This window comes from Podarcis vaucheri (genome assembly GCF_965113315.1).
Source record: "Podarcis vaucheri genome assembly, chromosome: 6".
Taxonomy (NCBI): Eukaryota; Metazoa; Chordata; class Lepidosauria; order Squamata; family Lacertidae; genus Podarcis; species Podarcis vaucheri.
Genome location: NC_138764.1, coordinates 8,481,065 through 8,508,237, shown reverse-complemented (window position 1 = coordinate 8,508,237; position 27,173 = coordinate 8,481,065). Strand labels below are relative to the sequence as shown.

The window sequence follows — 27,173 nt, the reverse complement described above, 5'->3', positions numbered from 1 at the left end:
AAATAAAAATACACAGTAAAAAAATAGTTGATAGAGGAAAAAGAAAGGAAAAAGATAGAGAATAAAAAATAGAAACAAAGAGAAAAACCAAGAATCAGAGCTAGAAATGAGTTAATATTTTCAGATCTTATATTTTCTTCACTAGTTTCTTGACCTCCTCACACCTCCCATTTTGTGTTCCAGTTCAAATATTAAATTCAGCAAATCCTTACCCTCTAATATTTATCCTTACTCCATATATTAACCTATTATAAATATCCATTTCCAATAATCAATCCCTAGTTACATTTTCTTAAGCATCTCTTTACCAGTACCACTTATTTTCAATCAAACCTCATTTCAACATTCCTTAAATTTACAGTGCTTCTGCAGGTAATCTTTAAACTTCTTCCAATCTTCCTCCACCGACTCTTCTCCCTGGTCACGAATTCTGCCAGTCATCTCTGCCAGTTTCATGTAGTCCATAGGGGGGTGTGTGTCATTTTTTTGGTTCCTCTAAGGTGCCAATATGCCTTGGGTCAGCCAGCCTGGATATGACCTGTGATAGAAGTCACAGCTACTACAATTCTCTATTAAAAGCACATGCCCTCCTCACATACTGAACTCTCATTCCTGCTCACCTAAAACTACCTAGGCAGCACACACTCACACACAACTCAGCAGTGATATTATAATGACTAAAAGACCATCTTTTCACCTGAATGCCTGCTAATGATCATATAATGTTTCTAAATCTGCAGGATATTTTGGTAGTGGTGGAGTGTGCAGAGAAAGCTTTGAACATCTGCTTTGGAAGACTGGTGTTGTTTTACATCCCATGGTCTGTCTGTGATGCTTCCTGGTTCCCCCATCCTCAGTTTGCACATGTTTAAATAAATAGGTATTTACAAAAGGCATCAATGGTTTTGCGTAGCCCCCTGCCCATTAGTTCTTCTCACTGTTTGCTTTTTGTCATAAAGCAACAGGGACGCGGGTGGCGCTGTGGGCTAAAGCCTCAGCGCCTAGGGCTTGCCGATCGAGAGGTCGGCGGTTCGAATCCCCGCGGCGGGGTGCGCTCCCGCTGCTCGGTCCCAGCGCCTGCCCACCTAGCAGTTCGAAAGCACCCCCGGGGGCAAGTAGATAAATAGGTACCGCTTACCAGCGGGAAGGTAAACGGCGTTCCGTGTGCGGCTCTGGCTCGCCAGAGCAGCGTTGTCACGCTGGCCACGTGACCCGGAAGTGTCTTCGGACAGCGCTGGCCCCCGGCCAATAGATGTGAGATGGGCGCACAAACCCCAGAGTCTGTCAAGACTGGCCCGTTCGGGCAGGGGTACCTTTACCTTTACCTTTAACATGGACAAACATGAGCGATGCTGAACAAAACTAAGCTAACAGGAGTCACACATGATGCAGCCCATAGACTGAATAATAGACTAAGCTCACAGGCTTAGCATGAAACTTTGCATCTCCAGTCATAAGCACATCAATTTCTTTCTTGCTTACTTATCTGCTTACTTTTAAAAGAAACCACTAATGATTCTTAGAAGCTGTGTTCTGAATGCCTTATATAAGAGCCATCAGTGAAGAGAGGAAGCATGAAGGAGTTTGAGAAAGATCTACTCTGCTAAACCCTGTGATGTTATTGATTATTTTATAGTTAAGAAGAATGCTGCTTTGTTCCCAGATCCAACACCTACACTGAATAAAAATGCAAAAGGTTGTGCTGCAAGCAGAGATTATGTGGAGAGTCATGCTATTGCTTTCCCCATTCCTCCCCCTTCAATATATCAGTCCATCCTTAGTTATTAGAGAGCTTTTTAATGTGCCAGGTATCTGTTCTGCATTGTTTCGTTAGTAATGCTTTATGGCAGAATGATTCACTCCCAGTGCCATCCTCATTGACACTTTTGATGTAAAACTGAATTGGTGTGTCACACTATCATGCAACACCTCTTTACAAGGAGAGGTCAAGGGAGAGGGCAACATTATGTCTAGAAAGGATCAGGTTTCTATTTTTGCAAGAAACTCTGATTGTGTGTGACCCATGTCACACACTTCTGCATGACTAGCAGGACTAAGCAATAAGTTTTATTCAAATTTTGCAGCTTCGGTTGATATACATTCTGTTTTCAATCCTCCCCTCAGGGGAATAGGAGTTTAAGGTTCCAACTGCACATGACCGTGATTTAATTTTCACATTTTAAAAAATGCAAATAGCACTGACATCCAGAGTGGGATGGGGTTGCACTTATTGTAACAGGTGTATAACTTGTTCCTCCCCTCCCCGCCCCTTCTTCTGAGGCTGCTATTTGCATTGAGAGGAGAAGATTCTCTCTCAATGCCAATAGCAGCTATGGATGAGCAACGTTCTTCAGGATTGCAGGAGGGGAGGGGAGGGTTAAACTCCTCCTCCAGAACTGCTGTGATTCCTTAATTACTGGGGCCTACTTTCAGCTGCTGGCACTGTGGGTAAAACCGCAGCGCCTAGGACTTGCCGATCGCATGGTCGGCGGTTCGAATCCCCGCGGTGGGGTGCGCTCCCGTTCGTTCGGTCCCAGCGCCTGCCAACCTAGCAGTTCGAAAGCACCCCTGGGTGCAAGTAGATAAATAGGGACCGCTTACCAGCAGGAAGGTAAACGGCGTTCCGTATGCTGCGCTGGCTCGCCAGATGCAGCTTGTCACGCTGGCCACGTGACCCGGAAGTGTCTGCGGACAGCGCTGGCTCCTGGTCTATAGAGTGAGATGAGCGCACAACCCTAGAGTCTGGCAAGACTGGCCCGTACGGGCAGGGGTACCTTTACCTTTACCTTTACTTTCAGCTGATGCTGTTTGCTGACAGGCTAAAAGCAATGGCACATTTACTGTCATATGTAGTTTGGCCCTGAGCCTGGCTCAAAAGGCATGATGAAAGTGAGCCAGCATATACATTAGTATTTACTCCCACTTGCACCACTGGGGTCTGAAGTTGAATACACATGGTGTTAGCCAGAGTCCCTATCAGGGGTCAGCAAACTTTTTCAGCAGGGGGCTGGTCCACTGTCCCTCAGACTTTGTGGAGGGCCAGACTATATTTTGAAGGGAAAAAAGAATTCCTATGCCCCACAAATAACCCAGAGATGCATTTTAAATAAAAGCACACATTCTATTCATGTAAAAACACGCTGATTCCCAGATTTAGAAGGCGATTGGGCCGGATCCGGCCTCCAGGCCTTACTTTGCCTACCCATGGTCCATATCTATCCTGTAGTTCCTTAAGAAAGGCTGTTGATTGATGCACATTCCTTCAAACCAGCTTCCATCCAATTCAAAACAATAAGCTGGACAAATTTGCATTCCCTCTTAGATAATTATGATTTCATTAGTCACTCCTTGCTTCTCCTATCCCCAGTGCTTTTCTTCTAGAAAAAAGGTATCAGTACTGCATACCATCGAGTACCTCCAGAAAAAAAGCACTGCCTATTCCTAATTTTGCAGTGAGAACTGTCCTGATCCCCTTGCCCAAAGGGAGGTTCATGGGAGTAGTTGGACCTGTGGTTCAAATCAAAGTTCCTTGGGTGGCAAGACCTGCCTTTGGCTTATGCCGCACTCAGGGGCAGAGGAAAGGGGGGCGGACCCGCCCCAGGTGTCTTCGCTGGGGGGGTGACATTTGGCACACCACCAGCCCGCCCGTGACTCTCAAGCCTACCCTCGGGGGAAGGGGGGAGCTGCGCCGCTTTGCTGGCAGTATTCCCCCCTTCCCCCTTCGTCCTGACAGCTTGGGGGAGGCTTGGGAGTCACAGGCTTACAGCGTGCCGAATGTCCGCCATCAGCGGCTCACTCCGCCCCTGTGGGCGGCTCGCTCCACTCCCAGCTGCAGGGCACATGCCACTCCATGCACCCGAGCAGTTATCCTGCGCCTGGGAGGGCACCCTCCACGCCCCGCACCCCTCAGGAGCGCACCCACCCTGGGCAGCGTGGGCATATGCTCTGCTGCTGTCCACACTGTACACCAGGGATCAGCAATTGGCAGCCTTTGGCTTAAATCTTGCTTCATGAGTTCAATCACCAGCCTATCCCCAGAACCAAGGGGATACATTGTGAGGAGTGGTGTCCATGGGACGTGTCACCAGCCCTTGTTAGAACCCAGCCTGCCACCATCCAACCCAACACTAACATGGTTCTCCAGTAAAACTAGTTGTTGGACAGGGATGTGCACAGGTGGCCCAATGAATATAAGCTGAGATGTGCACATTTTAGATATCTGTTGGGCATGCGCAGATGATGGCTTCATTGACTAGCAGTTGGAGGGGTTGCAGGTATAGGAAGCAAATCAGGTAATAGTGTTCCCAGCAATGTAAAAGGAGATTTGAAACACATCAGGGGGGGAATGACCTGGCTGCATTTTCAGCTTCTAATGTGCACATGCCCTGAGAATAACATTCAGAAGCAACATTCGCAATGGTTAGAACACCCACCCACTGCCTTGAAAACAAATCCCTCTGTTGCTGGAGAACGGAGGTGGAAGACACATATACAGTCCTCATGCAGAAGTTGTTTTTAGCTGCTTTATGTGCAGTCAAGGTGAAACAGTCTTGATATTTCACAGCTCATCAAGGAAATACCTAACCTTTATCACTGAACACCTCTAGGGGTTCAGTAGGCCCATATATGCATGCTAACTGGCAACCGGTGAAGGGGAGGCTGCAATGCAAAAAGCCACAGAGGACTTTTGCACTGCAAGATTATTTATGGGCACACACACACCCCGCCCCGTTCCCATTTATTGAATGCAGCCCATTGGGAAATGATTTTGCCCAGCTCATTTATACGAATAGGAGTTGCTCTAGAGTGCAGCTTCTGGCCATTTCAGCCGAGTTTCTGCCTGGGAAATATTCTTGGAGGGTTATGCCCATTTTGTAGCTGTTTCAGCCTCAATCAGGTCTCTCCCTTTCACTCTTAACAGCTTTTTCTACTTCTTCTGTAAATTATTGTGTTCTTACAGAGACGGTGGTGGCCCATGGATTAAATTGCTTTAAAAGGGGTTGAGATGAATTCATGGAGGAGAGAGGTCTATCAGTTACCATTAGTCTCTGGATACCTAAATGGACTCTGCATGCATAGAGGCAGTGGACCTGTGGATATCCAAAATGCCTGGGAAGAAATAATGGGGGAGAGCTGTGGCCGTCACGACCCACATGTGGACCTCTCAGAAGCATCTGGCAGGCCACTCTTGGGAACAGGGTCCTGGGCTAGATAAAAACCCCACCCACTCCAATGGCCTGACCCATCAGCACTCTTCTTCCTAATTAAGGATGGATCATATTATATTCACTGTGCCACCTTTGCACATCCCTTTTCAAGAACTAGTTTTACCGGAAACCCATGTTAAGGTTGGGTTGGATGGTGGCAGGCTGGGTTCTAACGAGGGCTGGTGACACGTCCCATGGCCACCACTCCTCCCAATGCATTTCTCTTGGCTCTGGGGATAGGGGGGCGGTTGTACTCATGAGGCATGATTTAAGCCAGAGGCAACCTGTTGCCGATCCCTGGTGTATATGGTGTTTCACAATGTGGCATAAGCAAAAGTCAGATGCTTGCCCCAAGGAGCTCTCACTATAAAATTAGGGATAGCAGAAGCAAGTAATGATTAATGATGTAATAATTCTCCTGGAAATCCCAGGTTGAGCTGCCCCTTGAGGTATGGTTCAACAATATCTGGGACATGACTGTTTCAAGTGTTATAAAGAGAGACACCTATGATTAAACCTGTGACCTCCCCCCACCCCTTCTTTTCACATGCAAGATAGCAAATTTATCCCACCAATTTCACAAACGTCTGTGGAGAGCCTACATTGACCATTTATGTTTTGCGATTATGTAAAATGATACTATAAATTCAGTGCTATGTTTATTATTGTTTGCAGATACTGCATTACATTTTATTTTAAAAATATTTTTTTAAAGTGTAGAGCTTGGGCTACAATGCTGTTTGTGGTCCCAGTCACAGTGCCACCCTCCCCCGGCAGTGGTTAAATTAAGGGGTGATGACATGACCTCAAACAGACAACAATCTGGATTAAAAATGACCACAACTTAAAAAAAAATATCTAGGAAGGAATGTGAGTTTGCCCAGCTCATATTGCTCATTGCATTACTTACGCAGCAGCGATACTTCACTTCCACTTCCCCATTTCTTCTTCAATTTGGAACATAAGATGAGACACCCCCCCACCCGGACACAGGCTGCCTGCATTTAGAAAGCCAGGTCCACTTCAGGCATGTGTACTGCAGTTTATATCATATGAGGCTCCTACTCTTGTTGAAGCAGTCATCAATGCCTGTGAATTACATGAGCAGCCCAACCAAGCAGAGCAGACTTTGCTGTTTTGGCCATTTCCCCTTATTGTATCTTGCACACATTCCATGAAGTTGCTGCCCCTAGCCGGACCCAAAACCCTCCACAAAGACAGGAATGTGCCACACCAATTATTGTCTTCAGCTTTCCATTTTGATTCCCCACAATCCTGCAGGGCCCATCTCTCTCTTGACCCAACATGCAAGTTAACCCCCCTGTACACAGACCCTGCCCTCCCAAGCCCTTTGGGGTCCTCCATCCAAATCCCAAAGCCAAACCCCAATGCCCTTCAGGGTTTCCCCATGGGGGAGTTGCTGGCACTTTGCGCATGAGCCATCTTTTTTCCCCTGTGTGCTGTGGTAGACCTCTCTTGCACCGCAAGGCTCTATGAAGAGAACAACCAACCAAGTACAGTTTAAAATGGTTTTCAGTGGTGCCATGCGTACAAAAACATATATTCGGATTTTGCAGAGTATTCAGAAAGGAAAACTGTAGGGATTCAGAATCCTTTGCTGCCAGGTGAGTGAAACACATTACATGCAGTCTTCACCCAGACGACAGAATTATTGATTCGCTGAAATTCAGTTGAGGAGGAATTTGCCAGCATCTCTGTATCTCAGATATCTCCATGGAAAGTCTGAAGAGTGCTTCAGATATCCTAGTCTTTCTGTGCACATGTGTTCTTTTTCTTCCTGGAAAAAGCAGTTACATAATCTGTTTTGCTTTATACTGGCAGTTCAATGTGTGCGTGTTGACTGGATGTGTAGATAAGAATCTGCATCTCAGTGAGAATAAGGAAATGCTGACAGACTCCCACATTCAGACACACATTCTTACAAGCGCTCAGTCTCCGGGGGGGGGGGGGGGTTCGCCCTTCTCTCCCTACCTTGTGCAAGAGTTTGGGCCTCCAGTTACTGAAACGTATTTACCCCTGATGGAAAAATCAAGTAGAATCAGACAACAAAAGTTCCAGATAATTGACTGCAGCAACAAATCAATATTATCTGTGTCCAAAATTGAACCTGGTGAATTAGTTTGGAATTCCAAATAACTGTAAATAGCACCAATCTATTGTCCTTTCTATGCAACAAAAGCAGCAGTTGCCTATGGGCAAGAGAGCCAAGAGTTTACTGAATACAGTCAGCAAGGCAGTACAGGGCGCTGTTGATTTGCTCTATCTTGTGCGTAGAATGCAACAGCTGCCTGCAGTGGGGTCACCAGCTGCCTGCAGGAAGTGAGGACAGTGGCACATGCCCATGAACTGTGGGGAGAAGTGGGAAGATGGTGGAGAAAGATGGTTGGCATCACTCTTTCTTCTGTGTGCTCAGGAGGTTGATCCAGAACAGGGCTGTAACAGCCTTGCATCAAAGATGCCAAACCTCTCAGCCACTTAATACACACACACATTGGATGAAATCACTGAATACATCATCTAGGTAAATGTGGAATAAGTTACCTTTGTTTGTGTGCTTTATTTTGCACCCATCTTTGAGTTATCAATGGATTTTCTTTCTTTCTTTTAAGCATGTGGCAGCATGGTGGCAAAAGGAGAGCTGTGAGTGAGTGAGTGAGTGAGTGAGTGAGTTCAGGGTGTGGGCCTGGCTGAGGGAAGGGAAATGTAGGGAGAGTGTCAGGAGAGGTCAAGAGAGCGCCCTGAAAATGGTTACTGAAGACTTCTATATTCTTTGCTTTAAAATGTTTTCCAACATTTTGGGGCATCAGGATGAGAAATTTCCCTTGGCATCCAAAGTTTGTGGCAGATACTAAAATTCTGCATGCATCACCATTCTTCAAAAACTATGGTACTGGGAGCAGAAATCTATGCCAGGTTTTGTGCTTGTTTGTTAATATAGTGCAGCATGCCTTGGTGTCTGTTTATTTAGTAGCACAAAAAAACAAAAAACAGAAAAACCGCACTTCATCTTGCCACCAGTATACCAGCGTACAGAAAGGAGGCTTCAGAAGTCTGTTCCTCAGTAGCACATGGCTCTGTTAGCTTGGTATGCTAAGGGTAGTGCAAAATACAAAGAAATAGATTGTTTCTGCCTTTGGTGCTATCAATCCTGCACCTTTTGTCAGCACTAAATCCCCTACAAATAATAAAAATAAAGCTTCCTCGCATTAAATCTTGAGCAGTCCATTAAAAACTGTGTACACAGTGAAACAAACAGATGATTAAATAAGGCCTATAACAGTATTTCTATAATATACCCTCTCTAAATAACATAATGGAAAAGGCCCATTCAGAGCTGATTAACCTCAGTTCAGGAAGATCATTTATTTCAAATCATTATGCTCAGCTGATTAAAAATGAATTAATTCCTACAGGAAACCATTTCCAAACACTGCCTCTACTCATAAATCCAACACAGAGGCGGGAGGAATGTCTCATAATGCAAAAATCTACACACAGAGCCATAAATCAGTACAAAAACCAAAGAGTTGGGGGTGGGGCCTGGCAATGGCCTGGAAGCCCACTCCTACTGAAGACCGCTGGAGCCAAAGAGAAATGGGCCTGATCCGTGCCTGGATGGTAACCCCAGAAGCCCACCTTGCTGCCTGCAGTACAGCAGGAATTCTCAGACTCTGGCACTGGAAGAAGAACAGTCCAGAAAGTTACCCATGACTTCTGTCTGAGGACCAAACTATTCTTGTGTCTGCCCCATTGGCACATGAAGTAGGCAATGGGATTTAATGTTTATAACAAGAGGTGATCATAAATGAGGGTTGCAAAAGCCTGCAGCTACACACACACACACACACACACCTTATGTTTCTTCCATCATCAACTCAAGTCTTTTCACCTTGGCTTGGCTTGCTTCTAGGATCAGAGTCAAGCTGGGAGGAAATGACCTGAGGCAACAGAGGGCAAGGAGTTAAGGAAAGGGCTCCCCTCACCCAGGCACATTTTTATAGCAAAATGTAACTGCCCTTCACACACTCATCCACTTTGGTTGTGATCAGAGCAACTGCACGAACAACAAATATGGCTGCCACATCATGCTTAGTCCACCCTTCGGACCCATCAAATTCATTCAGTTGTGGCCTGTGTCTGTCTGTTGCACATCCTCCCACATTTCTCTGATGAAAATAGGAACATCATATTCTACATCAGGAAGCGTCTCCCGCCTTTGATCTTGCCGCACATATATTCATCGTATAAACACATACACCTGTCACATCGAGCGAATTACAACCCTCCAGTCTAACCTACCCCATAGGACTGTTGTAAAGAAAAAAATGTGCAAGGGAAGAGATCATGTACACAGTGGCGTAGCGTGGGGGTGCAGGGGGGCCCGGCCGCACCGGGTGCAACATCTGGGGGTTAGGGTTAGGGGGCACAAATCCATGGGTTAGGGGGCGTAAATTACTTGCCTTGCCCCGGGTGCTGACAACCCACGCTACGCCACTGCATGTACAGCACCTTCAACAGATAAACAGAATGAAATAAAATTTTAGCTGTAAGCTACCTTGAGTCCCTGTCAGGGGAAAAGGCAGGATATAACAATAACAAAAATAACAATAACGATAATGGAAACTGTGGGATTGATCGGGAACATACCAGAGACTAAATCCTATTGAACTCAGTGGGACTTAGTTTTGAGTAAAAATGCTTAGGATTGCAGTGTAAGGCTGCATAGTCTTTACACAGTTACCTGGGAGTAAGCTCCATTGAAAACAGTGGGACTTACTTCTCAGTAGACAGTGTAAGACTCCATTTACAATAAACGAATAAACATTCCATGTGTTTTCTAAAAAAAAACTGCTGAAGCATTGCAATCAAAGAACTTATAGTGGATTGGTGACATTTTCCTTCAAAATTATAGGAAGAGCACCATAGGCCAACTTCACCATGTCCTTCATTTGGTGCAGAAATTTTATTTTCAGTAAAAACAGGACTCTGTTTGTGAACCTACACACCCACCCACCACTTTTAATTGTTCCCTGAGACATGGAAGGGAGGGAAAAGGAAAAGTGGGATATTCTGGGATCAAATCAGAAACCGGGACAGCTTCTGTAATTCCAGGACTGTCTTTGGAAAATGTGGAGGGTATGCCATTGTTGTTTCAGTGAACACATGTAACCCTTTTTCGCCAAGTTTTTTTAAAACTAAAAGGAGGCTGTTGTCTGGGGGGAAAGGCTTTGGCTATCCCACCTTTCTTTGCACCCAATGTGTTTTGACTATACACAGTTTTGGCTTTAGGTGCAATCCCTAGAGCATAAGCCCCACATAACGAAAAGGCTTACTATATTCATGTATTTCAACAATAAAGTTTGTATTTTCTGATTGCTGATATCCAGGCATTCAGTGCAGAAGTCCTCTCCGCCTTCCTGGCAGATGCCATTGCATCACTGGATAAGCGTCGTCTTGGACGGAGGGGAGGTTGTAGCCTCTACCTGCCCCATCTGAAATGGGGTATCCCATTAAAGGGATCCAGGGAAGATGCTTCTGTCTGAGTGCCCCAGACAGCACTTCCCAGGTGCAATCCAGTGGGGGAGTTACTCCTTGATGTAGGTCAGGGGCGCACTCATTTCCAGTTGACCCCCAAATGTAAGTTCTTCTGGCAGGTGGGCCGGAAGGGGTGGGGTCTACCCAATGCCTGTGCCAAACCTCTTCCATTTCTGGTAGCCTGGTTTCACCCAAATGACAATTGTCATGCCCCCTGTTCTCAGTATTGGGGAGGACTGAAGGGTAGGACTGAATCCATCGTCTCTGAAAATGGGTCTGAATATGACTGCCGTGGATTAAGTGTTGGACTTGGACACGGAAGACCTAATTTCAGAATACTCTTCTCAGCCCTGAAGCTCAGAGGATAACACTGGGCAAGGTACCATTTTTAAGGCTATCTCACAGGCTTGGAGGAAGGGCAGGATACCAATGTGATGATCAAAATATGCATCCTCTATTCTGACACTTTATGCCGAGCATCTGAAATTGTATGATAAACAGCTATTAGCGCATAGGCAGATCACATCCTCAGGAAAGATCAGCAGTGAGCGGGGGCAATGCTTGTACTTATTTTTGTTTTTCTGAGCAAAGCATATGACTTTGGATGGTAAATTGCCCCCCGACTGGTGTAGAACGAATGTAATTAAACTGCCTTTAAGTGCTCTCTGAGGTCTTCCCTTTCTCAATGTGGCATTTCACATTTTGCAGTCTTGTAACCACTTTACACCAGAGGCCTTTTTAATGCAAGAGAGATCCGGAGCTCATAAAACTGCTTTCTGATCCGTGCAAGAGCCAGGAGCTTGAGAAGGCTGCGTGGCAGAGATTTTGCCAAAGGGCTCTTTTCTCTGGGGAGCTGAGAGACAAAAAGGGGGCAGAGACAGGCGTTAGGAGCCGCAAACTGGGCTGCAGACAGATTACACACAGCAGCCCTGCAGGTCTGCAGAGACAGATAATGGGAGGTAACTCTACGGAGTTCATGAAGCCCATTTAAAGTAATGAATTATTTCTAATTTGTAGACACCTGTGTTTAATGGAAATCATCTATTGGGAGAGGATACAGAAGAAAGTACCTGCCAGGTTAACAAAGCAGATGGCACTGAAAGAGGCCTATCCATGCTGCACTTTTAAAACAACAGCTAGGAGCAACATCCACCAGGAGTATATTCTGTGTATTGTTCTGATTCAACAAGAAGACCATTCTAATCTTCTTGTGACCTTATATCCCCATTATGTCTTCCTGCCCCACCTTCCCCTGCCTCCTAAGATCGGTAGGTCTCTTGAGACGCAAACCCTAAGAATCAGCAGCTGGGGCCTGGGAGCTTGCTGCTGAGCCCATAAGACTGGCACCTAAATTGACACCAAGAAGCACCACATAGTGCTAGACTAGTGAGGTGTAGCGGCTAGCTGCACCTTTTGCCAACGTAGGATTTAGGGCAATGTTGGCGGTTCCCAAAATTGAGAAGACCCATAATTGAGAGGCACCAATTTTTGGCTTCACACTGGGTGCCATATTACAGAAAATTACCCAAGGTCACCCCTCCTGTTGCCTCAGATTAGACATGGCAATCTCGAGCCAAACAGAAAATAGCCTCTCTCCCTTGATTCTGGCTCCTCACCCTGAAGCTATCTGAGAATGAGGATACTTAAGGTCGGACACTGAGGACTGGTGTCAGAGCTGCCCGAGGTCCCAGCTCACAAAGGACCAACGCTGGTTCGTTGTTATATACAAAAGTCTGTATTGAAGTTCAGTTTTGCTTTCACAGCTGCAGCGCGCAGCTCTACGTCTTAACCTCTAGACCGCCGAAGCTCCGTCTGAGTCTCCTCCCCCCAGACACCAGTTTAAGACTCTAGCCTTGCTCCACCTCTTCCTCTGCTCTTTCCTCCTCTGGGTCCGCCTGTCAGCTGGGGTCTCGCCCTTCCTAGACTCTTCTGACGCTGAGTCCCCTGAGTCTTCCCCCTGCCTCCGGCGGGCTTTAGGACCTGGTTCCCGATCCGGGCTTTCTGCTGTCCCGCGCGCCTGTACATTTGAACTTGGCGCGCGCGCCCAGCCGGCAACCTTCCTCCTGACCGTTACTGCTTCCCCCTTCGGGGAAGCTAGCTGTACTTGACCTCCCCTCCGTTCCCCCACTCTCCGATGGAGGTGTGGTCAGTCTCGACTCATTTTCTCTCCCTGCTGGAGGAGACGCTGGCCCTGACACCTGGGACCCTTCCCCCCCACTACGCTCTGGTGGGGAAGCTGGCCCTGATCTCCAGCTGCTGCTTTGGGAGTCCCCGCTGGCCCCCCTTGCCCTGACCATCGGCGCCTCCTTCTGGGAATCTTCTGATTCGCTGGAGAAGCTCATGGAATCTCTCGGGTCACTGCCATACTCCCCTACGCTGCCCTCAGATCCTTCCCCTTCGCTCTCCATCTCCTCTCTCCCCTGTGCCTCTGTTCCTGAGCCCCTGACAACTGGCAACCACAATAACCTCAAAATTGTTAGGTCATCAAACATGTACTTCTGGGCTTCATGGTGCAAGTTTCAGGGGGTCTAGAATACTATGAAACAAGGATTATGCCTCTTATGTTTTTCTCCAACTAGGACTTTGGTCTGGGTTAAATGGGCATTCTCCTCGAAACCCTGCTGCCTGGAGACATCTCACCCACAGACTGCCCTCCATTCCTCTCCCTACTCCTTTAAACCCAATTTAGTCACTGCACAGCAGTGGCAAGAATACAGCATGGAGGCCTCCTTCAATTTGGCACCCCATGCATAGCAGAACATCAGGCCATAAAGTCATAAAGAGCCCTTGGGAAATCTCTTCTTTCACATGGACACTGGCACTACACTGGCCTTGGGAAATGGTTTCTCCAGGGACTTAACCAAGGGAGAGGAGAGGAGGAAGAGATGTCCCTCCCTTGCCTTCCCCAATAGCTTGCAGCTACCACCAGTGGGTGGTGCTGTGGTCTAAAGCACTGAGCCTCTTGGGCTTGCTGATCAGAAGGTTGGCGGTTCGAATCCCCACGACAGGGTGAGCTCCTGTTGCTCAGTCCCTGATCCTGCCAACCTAGGAGTTCAAAAGCACATCAAAGTGCAAGTAGATAAACAGTTACCGCTCCGGCGGGAAGGTAAACGGCGTTTCCATGCACTGCTCTGGTTTCGCCAGAAGCGGCTTAATCATGCTGGCCACATGACCTAGAAAAACTGCTTGTGGACAAACATTGGCTCCCTCGACCAGTAAAGCGAGATGAGCGCCGCAACCCCAGAGTCGTTCACGATTGGACTTAACTGCCAGGGATCCTTTACCCTTTTTATTTTTTACTACCAGCACCAGACCACCAGGACAGGACAGTATGCGGGATTGGAAAGGAAAGGGAGGGACTTGGGAAACTGGCAGTGGGCCAGGTGTTTGTTTGCTTCTTTCTTGCATAACCAAGGGGCACAAATACAAATGGGCTTCAAAATAACCTGAACTAATTCCTTAATTTAGCTTGGCTAATTTCAGAGGCAACCCAGCATGAGCCAGGGGGGATTTACCCATCACTACCTCAAAATGCTCAAACGTGCCCATGTTGTGGCTTGATCGTGGCCCACACCAGAAGACATTATTTTGTCCACACAAAAGGAATTTGGCTTTCAGTTCGCAAAATATTTATGCACAGATGTGATCCGAATAAAAACCAAAATGGCAAATAAATTAATTCAGTGTGAAAAAAATGGAATTAGCAAACAACACCTGAATTACATTAACAGTCTAAGCAACCCAAATGCTATCAAGGTGTCTTTGTTACATTACAGAATCCATTAACTGAAGAAAGCAGACAAATATCAATATCTAAAAATGCACCAAAGCACCCACCAAAGATTCCAGATAAGCATGCTGCAAAAACATGAGAAGTTGTGATAGCTTGGGGTATTGAATTAATCATTTAATAAAATCTATAAACAGTGCACAGCAACTAAATAGATGCCATAGACCTACATCAGTTCAGAAAATAAGCATCAGAGAACAATTGTACAATGGCATGCATCGTTGTTGACACCAGGCACTTTATATTCTGTCACCTTTCAAGTATCTCTGATTTCAAAAGACACTTGAACTGAGGCATAAATGAGACTCCCACCAGAAGGGGAAAATTGCTTCCGCTCTGAAGGAAGGGAGTCAACTGAAAGCCACCTCAGGCTTCTTACAGAGCTCTGCATTTTGCCTGCAATCCTTATGCACACTTACTTAGGAGTAGAGATGGGAGGGTCTTTGATTTTGGTTCTCTTGGTTTCTCATTCTTTCAATTTTATATTCAGTTCTCCACCTTTCAGCAGCAATTTAGTGCAAATTTTTCACAATCCAGTTTTTAAAATGCAGTTTTGACTAATGGGTATATTTTTGAAAGCAAGCTCTAATATAATGGATCTTATACTTCCATTAATATGTTCATTTTTATGCACACCTTCCACAAATTTATCCATTCCTGTAGACATTGTTGGACTGGAGAACTGCACCGCAAAATATGGATAAGTGCAACTTTTGAAGTTCTCAAATTATTTCAGAAAGTGTTGATTTGGTAGATTTGGATTCAAATATGAACTGAATCAAATCTCTCCCCATCCCTACTTAGGAGTAAGCCTCATTGACTCTGGTGGGACTTACTGCTGAGTAAACATGCAAAGAACTCGCTTGTTAGACTCTTCAGGATGTATTGCACCTTCGATAGTCAATTCCAACCTCAGGATTTGGGGGGTGGGGGCTGAAGGGGGTGGATGTCATGACCATAAAGATATTAAGCTTATAGCATCATGTCAGGTATTAGCTAAGAAGTGCTTGGATTGCCTAAGTGTCTGGGGTTAGCTCCACATCCCAGTTCTACCCGCTACACTTGTGATAGCGCTGTCTTCTCTGCTCCTTGGTGAGAACTGCAGAGTCCGTTCAGCTGCAATAGCTAATATCTTTGGTCAGTTAGTGAAACGACTCAGGAGAGTATGTAAGCACCTTCAGTTTCCTGTGCTATAAGGCTTTTTGCTTCTCCACGTGGTGTTTTTCTCTTTGGGAGTTTTCCTTCTCCTTTTTTAACTCCATAGCCCTCCCTTCAATTTCAGCACCTTTCCAAAATGGTAGACTTGCAATCCAGTGACTTCCTATATCTTACACAGTTGAGCAGGAGCAGCTGATTCCACACACACACACACACACACACACACACACCCAAACTCTGGTGTGATTAAAAGCTGTAAGCATTAGTACAGCCACTACAGTCTTTCACCTCCCCAGTTCACAATCAGCTCAAGCCTACGCTAAGTTTGGGCTGAAATCTGCAGTGGCCTTGAAAAGTCCCTCTGCTTACTTGGCTAGAGCTGAGCTTGAAATGCACTAATGCTCCAGTGATTTCTATCTGTCAGATTCAAATTAGGATAGCAGAGACAAGTCCTAGGAAACAGAGGCTGTCCCTGGCGATTGGAGTAAATGGCCTTCGCTCTACCAGCCAACAATAGCATTGTGGTGGTGGACTGGCCCAGTGGGCCATCCCCTCTCTTGAATTCGGCTGTTTTTCTTTTTCTTTTTTTGAAGTAATATTTATTGAACAATTAATAAAAGTACAGAATAAAAAAAAACATTTAACAGAGTAAAAAAGAAAAGAAAAAAACACCAACAAACAGAACAGAGAAAAAAATTGAGTTTCCATATCCTATACTTCATCACTAGTTTCTTGACCTCCTCACACCTCCCTTTTTGTATTCCAGTTCAGATATTTAGTTCAGCAAATCCTTACCCTCTATCCTTAACTTTACTCAAAATCTTAACCTATATTAAAAATACATTTTCCCTCATTATCTATCTATATTTACATATTCTTATTAATCTTTTTACCAACACCACTTATTTTCCATCCAACATCCATTTAACATTCATAAATTTTACAGTATTTCTGTAGATATTCTTTAAACTTTTCCCAATCTTCTTCCACCAACTCCTCTCCCTGGTCCCGGATTCTGCCAGTCATCTCAGCCATTTCCATGTTTTTCCATGGGCTGTTTTTCTTTCTCCCTGCTTTCAAATCCCCGTGGCTGAGAAATGCAGCTAATAACATTTGCCTCCCTCACAAGAGCATTGTCTGGTTTCTCATCCTTTAGTGTTTGCCAATTCCTCTGAGACCCAGGCGTGAAGCAATTATCTGAATAGATGTGTAACAGGTCCCTTTCTATTTCTGTGCTTGTGCAGGAGTGTGATGTCAAATACAACCCGTTTCTGCAAGAGCTGGTTGTCTTCTATGTATGTAGGAAACTTGCAGGTAAAAATTGTAGCGTATAATAGAAGATGGCTCTGTTTATGCTAGTAGGTGGGGAAAACCTACCTGATGGATGGATTTCTACTCCGCTTTCCATTCAAAAGAATCCAAAAGTGGCTTACAAACAATAAACAACAATAACACAATAGAACATCACAAGCACAGCATAAATAATATAATTAACAAACAGTTACAATCCATAAAACACTACTGTATTAACAAACCAACAACTAAAAAGTAAGCTATACATTGCAATTACAGTGTAAATCATATTATATGGTTTGGTTGGCATCCACCTGTCTCAGGAGACAATGGAAGAGTGTGCCTTCACGGGTGAAGTCAAAATGTTGGAGAGTTACAGCACCTGCTGTGGCTGCAGAGACTGAAGCGGGAGAGACATGTTTTTGTTGCAGCTGGGGCAGATGAAGGTGTCCAGTTGTGTTGGTGTACCATTGCATTTCTTCTTTTTGCGCTCCTCCCAGGGGTCATTCTTCCTTGGTCACTACTTCCAGGCACAACCAAATTGTCTCCAGGCATAACAAAACAAGAGGGCATCTATGATCTGTAAAACAATATCAGCAGAATAGCAACTAAAAAAACTATGCTAAACACTATTATGGTCATACATACGCACTCCCCCCGCCCCCCATCCAATGACTCATAACCTTTCACTCTATTCAGCTTATTAAAATACACATACACATCCATTATACAGGAGAACCCTGATCTAACAGGAATACCTACAACAGAGCTATACGTTATAAGTTATTAAGCTAAACTTGTGGTCTGTCCTTCTGACAAGTGATGTACAAGGCAGTCGCCAACAACAACAGAAGTATAGCATAATGCAACCATCTCCTTGTCCTTGAGATTTTTCAGCTGCTGCCCATGAGGCTTCTGCTGCTGTAGCCAATGGGGATTCATGTTGGGTGGCAGCCGTGGGAACTGGAACGTGATGGTCTGAGTCCGCACTGGGTGAACTTTGCCGGCAGAACTAGCAGGGTGACTCCAGGACTCTGAAGGCAAATAGGGGATTCCTCTGCCAGTACAGTGAGGCTCAAGTGCTTCCCTTCAGGATAAGGCTGACCAGCAGAGGAGAAGACTCTTGCTCTCCTCTCGCTGGTGGCTGGTTTCCCTCCTGCTTGTGGCTTATGGTTGTATATGCAAAAACCTCAGCAGGCTTTCTTTAAAATAAAGAGGGAGTGTTTTTCATACTGAAGTTCTGTAAAGGCTCAGTTGTCCACTGTCTAAAAATGAGATGATGGGGCTAGCAGGCTTCAGGCACTGATCTGAGGTTTCAGTTTTGGACTCTTATCTTCTCCAAGTCATCAAGGAAGCAGAAAATAGTCAGGTGGAGGAGCCAGATGCAAGGGTGCAAGCTATTTTCTGTTTGGCTTGAGAACTTTCAGGTCCATACCTAAGCAAACCAGACTCCACCCTGAGGTTCTTTGGCCTCCCTGGATGCTTCCAGCAGTGACTCAAGGTGTGTAGGGTTGTAGCATCTCTGCACTTATCAGGATGGGGCTATGTGGCAGTGGCAAGATCAGGGGAGCTCCGGGCTGGTGGCCTCCTGCCACCATTCCAAAGAAATATGAAATGCACATATAGTAGTAGCAGCAGTAGTAGCAATTGTTGTTGTTTATACCCCACACATCTGGCTGGGTTTCCCCAGCCACTCTGGGTGGCTTCCAACAAATTAAAACACATCTGAACTGACTGGTTTGTACAATAGTACCTGAATAGTACCATCTGAACTGACTGTTTTGTAAAATGAGTGACTAGTGGGGTGCCACCGGGTTCTGTCTTGGGCCCGGTCTTATTCAACATCTTTATCAACGACTTGGATGATGGACTCAAGGGCATCCTGATCAAATATGCAGATGACACCAAACTGGGAGGGGTGGCTAACACCCCAGAGGACAGGATCACACTTCAAAACGACCTTGACAGATTAGAGAACTGGGCCAAAACAAACAAGATGAATTTTAACAGGGAGAAATGTAAAGTATTGCACTTGGGCAAAAAAAAATGACAGGCACAAATACAAGATGGGTGACACCTGGCTTGAGAGCAGTACATGTGAAAAGGATCTAGGAGTCTTGGTTGACCACAAACTTGACATGAGCCAACAGTGTGACGCGGCAGCTAAAAAAGCCAATGCAATTCTGGGCTGCATCAATAGGAGTATAGCATCTAGATCAGTGTTTCTCAACCTTTTTTGGGCAAAGGCACACTTGTTTCATGAAAAAAATCTCGAGGCACACCACCATTACAGCCCCGTGACGTCAGCGCGCAGCGTCACGCCGGGAGGGACATGAATTGCTAGCAAATTACATAATCACCTCCTTGAGGGCTGGCTCATCTTCTCCGAAGGCAGAACCCCATTAATTAACAGCACAGACTCACACCATAGCCAAGACGAGGGGGGAAAACCTCAGTCATGCACAGTCATGCACATGTGGGGGCTAAATGAGGACGAAGACCGGGCAGAGAGCAGGGTTCAAATCACCCCACCTGGCCAGGACAATCCCTGGGTGCTCCCTTGGGCCACTCGCCTGACCCACCTCGCAGGGCTGTTGTTGTGAGGATAACACGGGGAGAACCACGCGCGCCCCCGGGAGCTCCTTGGAGGAGAAAGCGGGCGATGAATGCAATGCACGAAATATATGAGAGGCGACCAGGTTTTGCAGGTGAGGGGCCCCCGCCAGCCTCCGCTTCCAACACCCGGCGCAACGACGCCGAAGTTTCCCCCCGGGCTCGGCTCGGGGAGCAGCGCTGCTCCCCCCCGGCTCCCCTTTGCCCTCCCGGCTCTCTCTGCCGCCCACTGGGGACCCCCCTCACCTGCCAAGTCCGGAGCGCCAACTCTATGATTCTATGATTCTATGAAAATGATGTGTGCAGATGGATTGAGCATTTGCTACTGATGCTTCATTTTGTCCATCGGATCCAGCTTCTTGCCCACCACAAACTGTGAAACCTGACTCACAGGGTGCTGCTCCCTTCTGCCCTTTCCACACACGAGTAGACCCAGCCTCTGCCCCCTAACCTGCATATTCCCTGCACTCCCAGTCTTTGCCCCCATCACAGGTGCCAGGCCTTAGGAAGCCTTCAGAAACTCTAGTGCAGTCTTTGCCAGCCTGATGTAGCTTTCCAGGCACCAACAGCACTGCTAGCTTAGTCTGATGGCAAAGACCACGCTAGTGGGTTGGGTGTAGCAGATAGAATCAAGTTCCTTGCAAAAGGGCAGGGGAAAATGCAGCCTATCACAGGGCGCAGCATAGCAGCCTCCAACTTTGCTCAACGTAGTGAGCATGCCTAACTTGAAAACTTTTATAAGGGTCAACAGTACCACATGACCTGCTCAGGCCTATCATTGTTCAATATACTTCCTTGCTAGTCTGGCTGATTTGTCTGTACTTCCGTGGTGGTGAAATACAAGGTATATTTCTGCATCTTAGATCCCAGGTTCAGGTTCAGAAGAGACCCTGGTTTAATAGCCAAAAATAACACATTTCTTGCAACCTGATAGCTCTCCAGTTCCCAAATTTGACAGTGGGGTATCCTCAGTTCATATCTTAACACACCATACACCCCACTGACAATGGACAAGTGTCGGGGAGTAAATTCAGACATGAAAAGGTGCCATTTGTACTCCCGATGTGTGGAAGAAAAGGTTGGCAGTTTTGAACATTTTTTCAGCTGTTAGTAGACTTTTTTTAAAAAAAGGGGGGAGAGCAACTTCCTCTCCCAAAATATAAAGTTTGTTCCCCCCTTTGAATGAGAAGATTTAATCTCTTCCTTTTCTCTTTGCTCTCTCTCTAGGCGGCTGTGGAGTGTTGACTTGATAAAGAGGCTGCTTGCTTTGGGGAACTGAATCAAGGAACGAGTCACAGAGGTGAACATCAAACAGCCTGTTTCAGCAGGTACTGGGCCTTCTTGGTTCTCCCCACCCCTTTCCTCCCATCACTCAGTGTGTAGCGACTTCTCTCTTTAGTTCTGGGAGAAGCTCAAATTCCACATAGAAGGGAATTCCATTCTCCACACAATCCCTGCCGCCTTTCATTAAACCTTCCGGAGGATTCCATCTTTTTAATGACGGGGCTCTTGTCCCCTTTAGGTTCTTGGCTCCCAGTCTGTTGTGGGCTCCATCTCCTTTCCGCGGTGTTGCAGTTAGATAAAGCGTGTGCAGCTTGAGACCCACCAAATTCAGCTCGCCAACCAAACATAGGGCAAGCATCTCTAAAGGCTGCAGTGTGTGACGCATGGGTTGCATTTAGTTCAAAGAGTCGTAAGTTGTGCAGGGCTAGTTTTTATATACCCAGTGTGCTTCTCCTTTCCCACCAAACCAGTATAAAGAAGAACTGGTCATGCAGAGAATGGGAAGGACTGGAGTTAAAGGTGAGCATGCATTAGATCCCAGCTTCAGGCCCTGCCTCTTTCAGAGGCCAGGGAACAATTGGGTCCGAATACCAAGCCGTCTACTTCACTGCTCATCTCCTCACCCAAGGGCATGGGCAGGCAGGTGAGCAAGCAAGCAGAGGCAGTCCAGAGGGGTAGTGGGACCCCCTCCCAGGGCTCTGGGGCCCCAGCTGCTGCCCACAGGTTCCACCCCCTAATGCCAGTGTTGGATTTCACAAGGCATAAGCGCAGAATAGAAGGCCTAACATGGCTGACATGAGGAAGCTACAGCGCTAACAATGTTGTTTTTAATAAGGTACCTAAGGACGTGGGTTATTACGTGACTGGCAATAAAAGCATATTACTGTGCTCACTCATGCCGGGGAATGCATGCTCTACTCCTGCATTATGTGATCTCGGATGGGCTGGCACAAATCATTTTTTGAATTATTTACTAACCTAACTGAACATTTCCAGGGCTTCAAAAGCCTATCATAAAACACAGCCATGTCCCTACAGTACTCACCATAACTCTTTGCCTGGTGGAAGGAGACACAAACTTGGGCTTCCTTTTAATTTCAGAGGTTTCCAGATGTTCTATATTTCTTTTTCTCCTCTGTGAGGTGCCTGCTGTGGGTATGATGAACAGCTGAGCCTGTGCAAAACTCTTCTAAGAATGAGTTATTTTGTTGGTATGCTTTCCTCTTTTAAACATTCCCTCCTCCCCTTGCTTTATGGTCTCCAGAGAAACTTTGGTTTAATTTATCACATAAAGAGGTTTCCAAGGAGTAGAGACATTTGTGCAGGTATGTTAGAGAACCGACCGCGTTCATAGGGCAAAAGGTGTATTTGTCCCAGGCTGTAGCTTTGCGTGTGTGAGACATGTGCATGGTTCCACCTGGCATCCACAATTTTAGTCCTGCTTGCATTCTAAGCCAGATAGAAATTTGAATTGGGGGCATCAGCAACAAGTAAAGTAAGGTGGCAAAGTGCTGAAGAGCTATGGGGTGGCTATGCTTTCTCTGTGGGCAGTTAGTGGTGCTGAGATGGTTTGAGGGCCATGTCTAAGAGTACGAGCTATGTGGGCCCACTTCAAATCTCATCTCAACCATAGACTCAGCAGATAGGCACTATCCTCTCAACTTCCATTCCCCCTTTCCGTTGCAATATGGAGCTAATTTTATTCTGCTTTCCAGGGCTGACCGAGATAAGAAGTATTTTGAAACTTCAAATATGTGATATAAACGGTAATTGTGTTGTTATTCAAACACCCCAAGCCACCAATGTTCATGTGTAATTCTCTTAACTCTGGGAGGGGGGAAATGTCATTTATGTAGATCAAAGTATAGCCTATGTTGATTTTCCTCAGTTAGGCTAGTTATCTTTAGGAGTGCATCAGAGTTCTACCCTCACTAGAATCTGGGGCAGATCCATACAGCTTTTGACTGAGGTGAAAACATTCTCCATGTGGAAGCCCTGCTTTACTACAGGACCTGGGTCCACCCTGGAAATATACAGAGACTTCCAGTAAAGAAAGGGAGATGTTGTGCCTGAGATACATTGGGGCATTTGAGGTGGGCATCTAGTGCGACTTCCCCAACCCACCACCAGCTTGCATATGAGACTCTCATTTCACATCCTGAACTGCTCCAATCCAGAAAAGGGGAGGGTGTTTGTTTTTAACTATTCTTGCTGGATCAAGGCCATCCCTCCTTGGAAAATCCACACCCCAAGATATGGCGACTATGATGCAGTAAAGGTAAAGGGATCCCTGACCATTAGGTCCAGTTGTGGACGACTCTGGATTTGCAGCACTCATCTCACTTTACTGGCCAAGGGAGCCGACATACAGCTTCCGGGTCATGTGGCCAGCATGACTAAGCCGCTTCTGGCAAACCAGAGCAGCGCACGGAAATGCCATTTACCTTCCTCCCGGAGTGGTACCTATTTATCTACTTACACTTTTGGGGGGGCATGCTTTCGAACTGCTAGGTTGGCAGGAGCAGGGACCAGACAACGGGAGCTCACCCCGTCACGGGGATTCGAACCGCCAACCTTCTGATTGGCACACCCCAAGATATGGTGACTATGATGCAGTATGGAATCAGTAAACACTACCACCCTCTTGCTGTGGAGTAAATTGCAGGAGCCGTCCATGGTTAAAACGCCACGTAGCAGAGGCAGGTTGTTCTGCCCAGCCTTAATTACTTTGAAGGTCTGTGAAATCTGGGGCTTATTGGTAGGAGATTAAGGCTGCACCTGTTATTGCTTCTGTTTCTCTGCCTTTCCTTTCTCTGCTGGCTATGTGTGCCAGTGTGGTGTAGTGGTTAAGAGCAGTAGACTCGTAATCCGGTGAACCAGGTTCAATTCCCCGCTCCTCCACATGCAGCTGCTGGGTGACCCTGGGCCAGTCACACTTCTCTGAAGTCTCTCAGCCCCACCCACCTCACAGAGTGTTTGTTGTGGGGGAGGAAGGGAAAGGAGAATGTTAGCCGCTTTGAGACTCTTTCGGGTAGTGATAAAGCGGGATATCAAATCCAAACTCTTCTTCTTCTATTGGCACTTTCCACCCCTTTCCTGTTACCGCTATCCTCCAGGGAGTTGTTGCTGCCTCGTACTGCCTGCTTCAAACTCTGCAGAGTGGACTAATGTCTGGAGACAGTCATGAGAGCAACAAACCCTGAGACTGAATCCTGAAAAGAGAGAGGTGCTGTTGGTAGGGAGTTCATGTGAATGGGAATTACAAAGATGACCTGTTCTGCAAGGGGAACCTATGAACTGCGGACTATGACTTGGGAGACAACGGGTGAAACCCCCAGGGACTGGTGACCTTGGGCCAATCACTGCTCTCAACCACATATCCCACCTTGAGCTCCAGAGGGGAGGCTGGAAAGTGATATATAAAAGGGAATTAATTAAGTAATTGGGGGTAAGTAATTAATTAATATTGATTCAATGCTGTTGCTAGAATCCTAAGTGGCTTCAGCGGCAGGGAATACCTATGTCCAGCTCTGGATGGTTTGTCAGCTATGGCTGTCCCTGGATCTGGATAGCCTTACTTCAGCCATCTATGTTCTGGTAAATCTTACAGCTGGACTACTGCAATGCACTGTGTGGAGCTACTCTTCAAGGTGGTTAGTGCAGAATGCAGCTACAAGGCTACAAACCAGTGCAACAGATTGGAAGTATTTTCATCTTGTGAGCTGCCCTGAGATCTTGTGATAAATCTAAGGAATCGAATAAATGAAGTACATTTCACTGATGCTGGAAACATAGGATACTGGCTGCAGTGAGCTGCTGAGCTCCATTCGAGGTGTTGGTCCTGGTGTATAAAGCTCTGAAAGGCCTGAGGCCAAAATGCTTAACGTAGCTCCTCTTCTATAGAGCTACAAATAATGCCCTGATGATCTCTGGGCATAATTCAAAGGCGCATCTGTTGCTTGGGCTTTGCGATGCTGAAGGTAATTCTGCATCTTTTACTTGTATTTTTTTGTTTGCTGCATTACAAAAGAAATTGGTTGAAAAGTTTTTGGCAGATAAGTTTAAATGTGTGGTTTTGTTGTTGTTGTAATTGGTTATTTGACCATGTTGAAAACCACCCTGGGCTCCTGTGGGAGGAAGTGTGGTCAAGCAATGCCACCAATCAATCAAAATAAAGTTCCTCGTTTGTTTGAGATTGACAAATACTCATCCCAGCCTCAGGGTATCCTGCTAATGCTCCAAGAGCCAGGTGGTGCAGATCATGTGCGAGAGGGAATCTGGCAGGTTTTTTGCACAGAGGGACCCAACTGAGCTCAGCACACAAGGTACATGCGGTAAAAAGAAGTGATTCCCCCCCCCTTACGTATGACAGGAGACATGGCACATATGCACAGCATGGCCACATCAGTGCACATGCTTGTGTAAAGCAGCACTGGATGATCATGTAAATGAATGGCACTTCCAAACACATTCACTGGATTCATGATTATCCTCGGTTTCTAAATGGAAAAGCAATCAATTACAAATGACAGGTTTTGAGCTGCTTGCCAAAATTCTCAAATTTCAGGGGGAAATAATTATACTATAAAAAGGACTATTATTATTATTATTATTATTATTATTATTATTATTATTATTTTCTCAATTATATTCATGTCTTCTAGGACTGCACTATTTAATCACTTAATCTGTTGTACTATTTGACTAAAAACCTTTTGATCAATTGAAAAGGTGTCCCAATTCATAAAGGTAAATATTTCTAACACGTGGTTGGTGGGGTGGGATGAGGTGTGGGAAGCCAGGAAGACTCTTACCTAGTAGCATTCACTTTCTTGTGGCAACTTTGCTAAAAGAACAAGGCAGAAAAAACAGAGGCTTTAGGAGAATATTGCACCCTGCCAAATCGCTGACATATGTGAAAGGATTTCATGTTGCACTCTGAGTACAACAGTAGCTGGCAAACGGGTGCTGGGGCAACACTCAGAAGAGTTTGCAGTTTTGAATTAGAGTTGCAGCCAAGTACATTTCCGATATTGGAAGAATAAATCCTGCTATTGGAATAAATTGCAGAAATGAAGGACACCAAACTGTCTGTGAACTCCTGGCGCTGAATGGTTAGGACAGGGCCTTACTAATTTGTTTAGTAGTTAATCAATGGTTTCTCCCTGGGCTTTTCATACTATACTGGTGACAGAGGCAGGAGATAGCAGTAATCTGCCACAAAGTGTGGCAAAAGAATAATGCCAGTGGAGGAGGATGGTTTTGAATAAAGGGTGGAACATAACCAAATCTCACCGACTTCTTCGCATCATGGCATTATCACACTCAGCACATGATCCCTGATTAGTAGGATCTCATTGCGTGATCTAAAGGAACAGGAGATGAGAAAGATAATAGTTTGTGGGCAGGTGTTGTTGAGGTTATGGAGGAGATCTGAGAGGACCTTGGGCAATGCTGAGGAAGGTCTGAAGTGAATATAGTTATCATAGCACTTGGTATTTGTCAGGCATGTTGAAGAATTAAATTGCTAATTAATAGCACAATGAGTGTTGGAGGTGTTTTCCATTGCAACTGGAGAAAATTATAACATGGATACCAAATGGGGGGAAATAGCACTGTCGTGCAGGAGCAGCTGGCTGTAAGAGGGATAATGAGGGAACGGAATGGCAATACGGCAGAGAACCATTGATGATTAAACTAATGGCATTGAAACACAGAGGTGGCGGGAGCTTCATGTTCGGCTGGAAGAGAAGTTGGTAGAAATGGGACACAGATTATTATGAAAAAGCTGCTGTACAATTTGCAATGGAGATAACAGAGAGGATAATGGAAATAATTGTGACCAGAACAGGGGTGAACGTAATGTTGGATTATGGTAAAGATGATGACAACAAAGGTGAAGGTATTATCAATATGGAAGGAGCACCAAGAGGGGGGCGAATGAAATAGATAGTGTGCCTGTCATATTCAGTTCTGATTCCCATGCACCAAGTGCAACTTGCAAAACAGCAATGGACGAAGACAACTCCGACAATGAATGGCAATAATTTTGAAATGAGAAAACAATTGCAAGTATGAAACTATCCTACAGGTATGGATAAAATGAAGAAGATGCCTGAGTTGCAATGGGGTGGCCAGAGAGATGAGGATATTATTATTATTATTATTATTATTATTATTATTATTATTATTATTATTAGTGAAGATACGGATTTGCAAGAAAGAGAGAGATAGGAAAATGGTAATGGATATAATTAGGGCTTTAACAGAGT

General features: G+C 45.7%; 1 protein-coding gene across 3 annotated transcripts in view; it reads left to right on the top strand.

The window, feature by feature from the left end:
• TNR (tenascin R) overlaps positions 1-27,173 on the top strand; it is a 395,170-nt gene that overhangs the window by 202,551 nt on the left and 165,446 nt on the right. For 2 of the 3 annotated variants that reach the window (XM_082229014.1, XM_082229015.1), the window contains exon 2: positions 20,845-20,945. The exons of the other annotated variant lie outside the window; for it this stretch is intronic. The gene's annotated coding sequence lies outside the window, so the exon portion shown is untranslated. The remainder of the gene's footprint in view (positions 1-20,844; positions 20,946-27,173) is intronic. 3 annotated transcript variants of the gene reach the window in all.